General features: G+C 35.2%; 1 protein-coding gene across 5 annotated transcripts in view; it reads left to right on the top strand.

Moving 5' to 3' along the window:
- The first annotated feature begins 200 nt into the window (after positions 1-200).
- Positions 201-10,973, top strand: part of LOC124217434 (growth factor receptor-bound protein 14) — a 299,568-nt gene continuing 288,795 nt past the window's right edge. For 3 of the 5 annotated variants that reach the window (XM_046622999.2, XM_046622998.2, XM_046622995.2), the window contains exon 1: positions 201-484. The gene's annotated coding sequence lies outside the window, so the exon portion shown is untranslated. Of the gene's footprint in view, positions 485-3,202; positions 3,463-10,973 lie in introns of those variants that run through there. The other 2 variants (XM_046622997.2, XM_046622996.2) reach the window with 2 other exon arrangements.

Here is a 10,973-nt window from a genome sequence, read left to right as displayed (position 1 = left end):
CAGAAATATCGGCTGGTCGTAAGAGGTAAATACACGAAATTAGACGCCATTGTTCCGAAACAAAACGCGTCTAGATATCAGGCGCGATTTGAAGATCAGGGATTGTTCGAAAGACAAACAATTCGTTTTTACGTCATGTTATTATCGTTTACTTTCACGCAAGAGCCGAAGGAGGATGGGAGATCAGTGTCGACCTCGAGGCGTGAAAATCTGCCAAAACAAAAAGTCACGTCGTCAAAACTCAGCCGAGCCAAGCGACAGTTCCAGATCCGGAGGACGACAAGACGGCTTAGGATTGACGGCTAATTGCTGGTATCTACGGTGGAGGTTTTCAACACCTCGTGCAGTGCCTGTTTTCTTCTTCTGCATCACGATCCGTGAAGAAGTTCAAAAAAACGTAAATCCTTGGTACAGCTTCTTCATTGCGCAGGCGATCAACCCGGCGACCGCTGATTTTCATCGTATCTATTTTAGTAAAGCGCAGGTAAAATTTCTTATTCAATTTTTGGAGTGATATGATAATTTTTTAGAGCAGAAAATTTGATTTAAGTGTCAAGTGTTGGGGGAGGGGGGATTTTTTTCAAAGAAAACGACAATGCTTGGAGCAATTTTAGTTTAAGGCCTTTATTGTTTATAGCTTGAAGAACGTCTTAGAATTTTTTCATAGAAATTAATAACAAAATGGCGGCATGGCGCATGTAAGTAGCGAATGACTTCGAACTCGAGGACTTTTGCGGTGGCGCATCTCTCGAAATCACTGTCCAACTTGTAACGGGTATACAAACAGCTTTTCAGGTTCGACCTCGTAGCCGAAATGTTGAGATAAATTTTTTTTTTTACTAATTATATGATTATGAACAAAAAATGTCATTTTTCGACCATAAAATTGCAAAAAAAAATGTTGCGAAAAAATGTTAGGATTGAAATTCAAAAATCTAGCCACGGGCTCGAATCGATAAGCGACTTTTAAATATTGTGTCAAAATTTTAAGTCGATCGGATAAAAATCGACGGAAGAATCAGCGCCACCGAATTGAAAACGTGATCGTTCGCTATTTGTATTCGCCATGCCGCCATTTTGTTATTCGTTTCAATGAAAAATATCGGAAATGTTCTCGAAGCTATGAATAATAAAGCCCTCAAACTCAAATCACTCCAAGTGTTTTCATTTTCTTTAAAAAAAATTTGTTTTAAATAAGCATCATCTTCGACTGTCCAAAAAAAAGCAAAGAAGATTTTCGACAAGAAAAATTATTGCTGTCTCTACATTAAGATTGAAATTTGATGATCGAGTAAATTATATTTTGAACTTCCCGCTCCTTTTTTTCCAAGAGCACAGTGGATAAGGAAAGTTACTATAATTCTCGCTAATCGACGTCTGTGATATGTTTCTTAATTGAACTAATTTCAAGGTTATGATTCCATTTCGTGCATGCAAATACGAAAGTAGATGAATTCTCGTAAAGTAAAAACAACGACGATAGTTCACTGGTTGTATGATGTAAAGTAATTGAGATTGCGTGAAAATTTAAATGAAATATTAGAAACGCCGAAGATATTTCAAATTACCATAGATATTAAGACATAGAAAAGTGAGTTTGTCCTCGCTATAATATATTCCCTGGCAAGAAAGAAATCTATAAGTTTTGTCTGACAAAACCGGAAAATTTGACATGTCATTGACACCTGATATTTATACCTGTAACGAGAATAGATCTATTTAGATTTTTTTTCTATTCCCGTATGACAGCTCGCGTTATAAAATTAATCTACATGATAACATCGGCGAAAACTTACTCGAATCGGACTGTTCTGTTTACCTCTTTTTCTTGCCGTTCGTCATTTATCGGCTATAGTGTAACATTGGTATTGTCACTTTGCGACGCGCCACCTGATGGAATAAAATCAAACTATAATAACGCAACCAGGCTGACAGCTGACCGTTGACCTTATTTTTTCGCGTGTGGATGGTAAAACAGGTACATTATTGATTACGTTTCGTCAATTTATCTGGCATGAGTAATTTGAAACCCTAAGAATAACGATTCTTCTTTATTAAGATTAAAAACTTAGGTTATGTGGTGATAATATAGCAACGACAACGAGGCTCTGACGTCATGCGGACATTTTCGAATAAATTTAGAAAAACATGGACCGTCCATGTACGGAATTCCCAGAGAAGTTTGCGCGAATAACCGGCGCTTTTTCATGCACGCATAGATCCCAAAGGAACAACGGGGATAAGAAGACAGGCTGGCGCCAGGTCTTCGTGACGCTCTTGCGGTTGATCCTAAGATTAATAAATATCCAAGTTTTTGCCGTACGCTCCTGAGCAACGTCGGCTCACTGCATAACCGTCAACTCTCGTGACACTGTCATCGTACGGACAGAATAAGCATCAACAGGGCGCTGGGTTAAGCTCATTGTCAGCCGAACGACGTAACTGTCGGTGCAAAGGAATAAAATGACCAGTAATCGCGCATGCGCAAATAAAGCCCCAGTGTGTAAAACGTAGAATTTCAGTCAAGCGCATGCGCCAGCTTCGTTTTACCGCACTGTTCAGAAACGGTTCACTTTGCGCACGCTCGAGATGCTTCGAAAATGGTGACTTTCCAATCATGTTTTGCAAGTGAAAAAAAAATTTTTAAAAAATTGACTAAAACTTTCTCCAATCCAACGAACGTTCCTTATCAATTGTTCGTAAGCCAATATCCGCGATTCTTTCAAATTGATTCAACTTTCCTCCGACAACGAGTGCGCACGATCTATCGATCGATAAGCGGCCGCGTTTCGCGCGTCCTATCGAATCGCGTCGCCTGTCGTAAAGATCGCTGTTTTACACCACCTACTCACAATCAGTTTGCTTTTCAGTAGACGTCGCGGCGCAAGGCGGCGTGGACGCAGGCTCGAGAGCAGTTTGCGTCGCGATTTCGAGCCGCCCGCCTCGCCGCGTGCCGGTGACCACGTGTTTCCGCTTTCGATTTGTAACGTCGAAAGAACACGTGCGTGAAAAGTCAAAGACGACGTCTGCTCGTCCTCCTCGTCGCGGAATACATCCAACAGAATTATTGCAACGTCGTTGTTCAGGCCTCTTTAACACGAATTTCATATACACGGAATGCGGTTCCGCACGTTATTTGTTTTGATACATTTTTGAAATGTTTCCTCTTTTTTTTTTTTTCATTCTATTTTACCCCGTTGGATATCAATATCGATCGTTTTTGTCAATTCAACATTCTATAAACTTATATAATGTGTATATTATCACGGTTTTTGACATTCACCCGCGTGTGCAGTGAGGAAAATGTGCCAGTTTTTATCACACCTCAGCCATACATCCGATAATTTGATGATACATTAACGGTTCAAACTGTGATATATGTGATTTAAATAATTCCGTAATTGATACATGTATAAAATATACGTAGAAATGTATACGCGTAATTATCACGCATCCCTGATGGTTGGTAATAATACCTGTTATATAACTGAAGCTTATTAATACGTCGTGTTATTTTTTCTCATTGGTATCAAGATTGTTATTATGGATATCAGTTGTCACATTTCTTCACTTCATTTTCTTCCAGATGATTGACTACGAATATTCGCTTCGAAAATCGTTCGTTGCAATTTAAACATTCGTTTCTACATCACTAGGGATAAAAGTTTTCGTTCTGTATTGCAATTTTTTTCGACATTTAAATATGGACGAGTAAGAAAAATATAATATAACGTAATTACGTAATCTTCAGCTTGAAATAACGTAAATTTTAACGAGAATGTATATATATTCACATAACTCTGTAAACAGCATTTTCACGTAACATTTATTAACGTTGATTCGTACTTTGATATGATTGTATAAATAATTTCAACGCGACCGATTGTGAGAACAAAATTAACTTTCGATATAGGCAACATTGCACTCTCGTAATGTAATTTGGGGTTATTCTGAAGGGCTGATAATTTCCCAGATGTAATTCTTTTCAATATATGTTGAAAGCGTGAAGACGTAGAATAAACGTGCAGAAAAAATTCGTAATGATTTCCTAAATTTTTATTCTATAAAGGTCCTAGTATTTATGGTGAAATATTAATACGACACTAATTTATTAAAATTTATCGAATAAATTTTCGTCAACGCGATAATTTTACGTAAATATTAGGCTTACTCTGAAGTTATATTTAAGAGTTTGATGAAACGCATATGTTTTGAAATTTACCCGACAAATTATTATTAAGCCGCCGCTTTCTTTCTCCTATCATGTAACATGAACTTTTCCTTGTTCGCTTTCTTTCACATTTATATTTCTTAATTCTTCCCGTTATTCTATCTCGCTTTATCTCTGTGTAGAACGTACGTTACATCATACGAGTATACACGTACAATATGCGTATCTATATTTTGTCAAAACGTCGTGCGAAAATATTTACACGAAGTTACTCGTATCGCGAAAATAACAAACGATGCATCAGCCGGTTAGCGGTTTGAAAAGTAAACGTTACGTTGAAAATTTTCTCCTTTTAAAGAAATATGCTTTTTATACAATTTTTAAACCGTATCGCGGTTATAAAGGAAGTCATTTTCATGCATCTACGCATCTAAACAAACATAAAAAAATGAATTCTAACTATAGAAGGCCCGTATCGCACTTTTATTTTACTCCCACGGTGAGTCAAGATTATTATTGAAAGACGTGAGAGTTATTATACACACGGAAATGAAAAGACGTACAACATGACAACGACCATCAGGCATTTAATATTTACACACCATTCGGTCATACAAACATGCGTGTATCGACTGTAATATTGTAAATAATCGACTCCTGTAAATTTGTTATTTTCACACGCCCGTATCAGTGATCGGATAATTTATACAGAGAATATTGAGGAATGATTAAAATTCAATTTACAATCAAGTAAAATCGATTAATAAATGTATGAAAAGTTTATAAAGTGTAAAAAACATCGCTAAAAATCAAATCCATTAATCCCATATATGTATACTACGTATTACATGTCACTAATGGTATATGTGTAATTGTATACAGAGTCTGTTGTTAGTTAAATGTTACGAGGTTTTCTCTTTTTCACTTTTCAATCTGCATTTTAGCGGAATACTTCGGCGCGATTTTTCTTATTACGTCACTTGCGAATTAACCGCGCGGAATTTTAATCGGTCGGTTCATTTTCCTTTCATATTTGTATCAAAGCGTCGAGATATTTGTCTGAAAATTTTCGTAAGAACTTGGTGAATAATTACCGATAAAATAATGCTCATTAACGAGGTTGATTAGAAGAAAATTTATATTGTTTAATAATTTTATCGCTTGCCTTGAGTATTATTTATCAAATTATTATATTCTTAAGCTTGAAATAGAGAAATACAACATAAAATGGTGGAATTGCAAGCAATAGACTTACGCATATCACTTAAAAATTCTTGAAAATATAACAAATTGCTCATCTTATTCAGAGGATTATTTTCCACAAATACATCGAGACTGCAATATTTTGTACTTTATTTTTTTTTTTTGTCATCCGCGGTTTGCGTCGTTAGATATTTAATTTTAAAACATTCTAATGATCCTAATTACGATCAACAAATGACAATATTGAATTAACTACCGGGGAAAGTAGAAAATTTGTATCAATGGATTCGTTGAAAATAGTCTTCAGTATTAAATTAGACATCATAGAGCGAAGACGAAAGAATCGACTGTACCGATTTTTATCAATTTTAAAGCTTTTGCTTGTAATACCAGTATTACTCCTCCGTAAGAAAACAACGAAAAGTATTCGTTTCTTACAACCAGCCAATATTGGTGTTAACATTTCTTCAAATAATATACAACGTTTCGTATTTCATTATTCCGCAGAGATTTTATTAATTATTTAAAAAATGAACAGCCGGTAGGCGATTTCGGATTATCGGGAGAGAGAGTGAAATTTATAATTTATGTTCAAAGTTTCGAAGAACGGAGTTGGGGGAGGCCAATGACATAATTATAATAAATGATTTATGCGGTACAAGGTTTGACGGGATTGTATCTCGTTTTTATTTCTTCGTCACACGTGCTCCTCCTCCTCCTCCTCCTCCTCATCCTCGTCCTTCTCTCCTCTACTCTCCTCTCTCCTTATCGTCCATGTCGTACACGCATCGACGAATTACGTAATCAATTATCATTTCAAACGCCGTTATTTACCGCCGCACGACACGCCTTCGCTTTTTCAAACCCACGCAAACAGTATATGCCTATATGTACTGGGTGTCCCATTTTAATCTTACATCTAAATTATCTCGAAAAATATTGCTCTGATCAAATTTTGTTTAAAACAAAAGTTTTAGAGTTCAAAAGGGGACGTTCAAAAAAAATTTTGTTGAAGGTCCCAAATTTACAATAGCGACGCTACGATGGCTGACATGGTTTTTTTTAAGAGAAACCTAACTTTTTTTTATGACAAAACAATGCATTGCATTGAAACTAACAACTTTTGTGAGAAACATTTTCCGATTCAGATCGTGGTTTTCATGTTGGAACTCCATTTTTGACTATTTAGCGCTGTCCGGAAGGTACCATACAAAACCCAAACAAACCCAAATAAACCCAAACGAACCCAAACAAACCCAAACAAACCCAAACAAACCCAAACAAACCCAAACGAACCCAAACAAACCCAAACAAACCCAAACAAACCCAAACAAACCCAAACAAACCCAAACAACCCAAGCGCCAAATAGTCAAAAATGGAGTTCCAACATGAAAACCACAATCTGAATCGAAAAATGTTTTCCACAAAAGTTGTTAGTTTCAATGCAATGCATTGTTTTGTCATAAAAAAAAGTTAGGTTTCCCTTAAAAAAAACCATGTCAGCCATCGTAGCGTCGCTATTGTAAATTTGGGACCTTCAACAAAATTTTTTTTAAACGTCCCTCTTTGAACTCTAAAACTTTTATTTTAAACAAAATTTGATCAGAGCAATATTTTTCGAGATAATTTAGATGTAAGATTAAAATGGGACACCCAGTATATTGCACAGTCACGTGGTATAATTCATTATACAACACGCGTAAGATCGCGAAACTGAACGTTCATATACTTTTGTAGAAAAAAAATTTAAACAAAAAAAATAAAAAACATAATCTCCAAATTTTTTTTCCTACTATCTGTAACTAGTCATGATAAATACAGATATTTTTTCATCTCCTTTTCTTTTCTTATTCTCACGCTAGGAAATGGTAATTTTTTTCAATTAGTATCCGTATTCGTGCAGAGTACAGCCGTCTTTAATTATCTGTTAAAAATGGGGAAAAAAGATGGGAAAGAAAAAAAAAATTTATTTTTCTAAATCTCTTTCGTACTTGGGCCGGAGCGACTAAAAAATATTCTCGTGTTGTTAATTCAATTGTATCTATGGCATATGCGTTAACATTACGGCGTAGGAGACAAGGAGAGAGAATATTTCTGAATAAATTCGGAATTGGTCCAACGGTTCGGATCGTAAGTGCAAAGAGTGGTTGCGAGATAAGGAAAATGCTGCAATACGAGCATTGAAGATAATAATATTATACACTGCATACCGCCGGGGAATATATCTTTAAATCGATTCTAATCTATTAATCTCAGTGCGGAACGATTACTACGTCTTTTATGATGTACAGATACAACGTCGGAAGTACAGGGAGTTCTATTACAAACCTAGGGAACTAAAAATTTCCCTCAGTGCAGGGTGACCAACATTTTTGAGGTTAGATACATCGCGGCGAATTGTCGCCTGCATTCACGACGGTTGGTCACCCTGGTAAAACAACTGCTGTTGCTCGCGAGTCTCAGCGCATGCGCACTGCATCGTTCAGTCGTCAGCAATTTTACTCTGTACATTGAATAACGTCCAATATAATTACAATTAGTACGTCGGACGGCATAAATCTTGTTAATTATAATTTATTTTCTTACCGCTCGACGATAGATATTCGCTCCTACGTGAGAATTACTTACGATAATCGTGAAGGCAGAAATCGATGTCATGAAACATATATGTCCGACAGAATTTAAGGTCTTTGCGAAACACGAAACGTTGTTTTTCTGTTATTGCACGCGTTAGCCGTCGTTTCTAACACAATTTTTATCCGTATGTATAATACCGGCTGTTGGCATATATATGCGCATGCATAATCTATACAGGCACCGTATATATCTACGCCTTTTTCTTTTTTCTTTTTCTTCTCGAGGAAATGACATTTATACGTCAGTTCAAAAACGGGTCACGTATATTTTAAACGTGGCCGAAAAGATTCTCGCATCGTTAGATATCGTGGATGTTAGGCTGAGGGTATTTGAGAAGGTTGATTTACCGAGAATCGATACTTTTTATTAACCTGATCGAGAGATAATCGGATATTAAGTATAAGTTAAATTAACGTACTTGCAACATACGAAGAATTTCATTTAAAGTATAAAAATGAAAAAGTACTACGCTACCTTTCAAATCGGTTGAAAAGAAAATATTATTCAAAATATAACCGGATCGTTCGATTTTTATTGCTATTTCCGATATTGTCAAATCAATTATACAACGGCGCTAGTAAGATGAAAAAAATTAAAAAAAATTCAGTTCTTTTTACTCGTAAAAAATAGTCCTTCGAATAAAAAGTGAACCATCGTCTTATTTTATTCAATAAATATTCCTGACTTATGAATACAATTATTTTCCGACAAATACTCAATGTACGACAATTATCTCTAAACAAAGATTAATAAAATGTATAGATTGTCACTGAACGAATCTGAAGAATCATTTACATTTAACGTTTGCAAATCTCTTATGTGTATATATATATATATATATATATATATATTTCTTGCAAATTGGCAAAACGTAGAGAGATTCCTTACGATGAATAATTACCTACGCGAGGAAATGAGAAAATCATTTTTTCCTCCTCTCTCGTCAATTACACTGGGTATAGGCATAAATTTCCGCGAAGCAACAAGTGCCAAAAGTCTGAGCATTTTGAGAACAATCACCTGTTTAAATATCTCGCACCGCAGACACGGAGGCGTCGTGCATGCCTTGTACAATAGATAGAGAGAGAGAGAGAGAGAGAGAGCGAGAGAAGGCTCAGTCTCGCCGAGTTTTTTATTTTTAAATATGATCGCACATTTATGTCCGTTTGAATTATTCCGACCATTCTTTATTTGCTGGGTAATTCGGTCAAGGGTTAAAATCCGTGATGCATCCGTATTTTTATTTCTATCTTTCTTTTAATTTTTGATTGTTTTTTTTTTTTTATTTTTTTATTTTTTTATTCTACGTTATCGTTTTACGACCAGATTGACGCTTATACCCTTGATTAGAAATAAATAAATAACGTAAAAATGCCGCGTAAGCGAGAAGTTTCCGCAGTGCAGCATATCGATACGATTATCGTTATCGCAAATTTGCTAACTACATGAACGGATATTGACGATATAATTGAATTTACGTAGTATTGTAGATAAACCACCGAGGACCATAGTCATTTGTTACACGTATGCAGACGTACATACGTTCATACATAAAGATAAGCTCGTTGCAATTTTACCGCCTTTCAATATTTATATATATCTATATATATATATATATTATTAATATTATACAATTTTATCATCCTTTTTCGGGCATTTCAACATGTACGTCATAAAAATATACGCGTATGTCTCGTATATAAAGAACGTGTCTCAATGCTCGTCTCAATTTCATCATGAAAAGAATTGAGTTTTTATATATATATTTTTTTTTCCTCTTTCACATTATCCATTCGCATTCCCGTTCTCATTTATAATTAATTCATTAGATTGCAGCTCGAATTTCGCTGCTAAATTGTTTACTCGCTTTTGTTCGTTCGGTATAAGAAAAAAAAAAAAAAAAACATCTTCGCTGTGAAACGTGATTTTTTGTCTTTTTGAAAAAGAGCAGGGAAGAAAAACAATTCTCCGACACATTCGAGAATCAAACAGCGGATGAAATTTCCGGCTGAAAGTATAATTCGAAGTATCTTGAAACTGTGGATAAAATTACATTATATAAATGTTCAGAAATTTGTATCACAGCATTTTATGCAGCAAACGTTGCGAATGACGCGTAGCATAAAATAAGTGGATTTGCCAATCAATGATCGTAAAAAGCCAAGGAAAAAGGAGATAGAAAAAATAAACGTAAACATGATTCATCCGACAAATATGTATCTACATGTTGTCTTAGCAAACAGAAGGAAAAATTTCGATACGTATATCTAGCCTGCAACGTTATTGCAGTAGGAGGAAATTGATAAGTTGTTCAGCTGATAATCTGACAACGTTCTATATATTGTGTGTTTATTTTTTCAATGATCTTCTGTATTATCTCGGATATTACGTACAAGATCTGTACATATCACAAAGCTATAGTGGTATCATTGTGTCAGCTTGTTTGAACAGAGATAAATGAAAATAAAAATAAAAAAATTACCTGTATACAGTTCATCGTTTGTCCGTTTCCTGCGGTTTTCTATACAAATCGTTCGAGATTAATTTTTTGTTAACGTTGATACATTTCTTGATAATACGATAGTGCACAAGTTTCTTTGATCACATATGTTACATGCAATTTCATGTAGAACGATTTTCCGTACAACGTTTTCTACGATCTATCGTAGAGATTGGAAAAAATCATCTCAGGTGTTATTTGTAAAAGGTTAATTCATTGGATAAATTATTTCGAAGTGATTTGATTCGAAGCGCAATGATCGACTTTCAAGTTCTTCTCCATAATTTCATTATGTTCTATGATTGTATTTTTCAACGACATTTTAGAGAGCTTGGAAATATAACAATTTGACAAATACTTCACTATCTCGTAATAAATAATACCGCAAAATGCCAATCCCCTTTGAATAAAAATATAATTGAGATCAACTGAACCAACCACGTGGGTTTTAACGCGCGGGA

This window comes from Neodiprion pinetum, chromosome 4 (assembly GCF_021155775.2).
Source record: "Neodiprion pinetum isolate iyNeoPine1 chromosome 4, iyNeoPine1.2, whole genome shotgun sequence".
NCBI classification, from domain to species: domain Eukaryota; kingdom Metazoa; phylum Arthropoda; class Insecta; order Hymenoptera; family Diprionidae; genus Neodiprion; species Neodiprion pinetum.
Note: the sequence above shows the minus strand (reverse complement) of the source record. Positions and strands in the feature narration are given on the sequence as shown.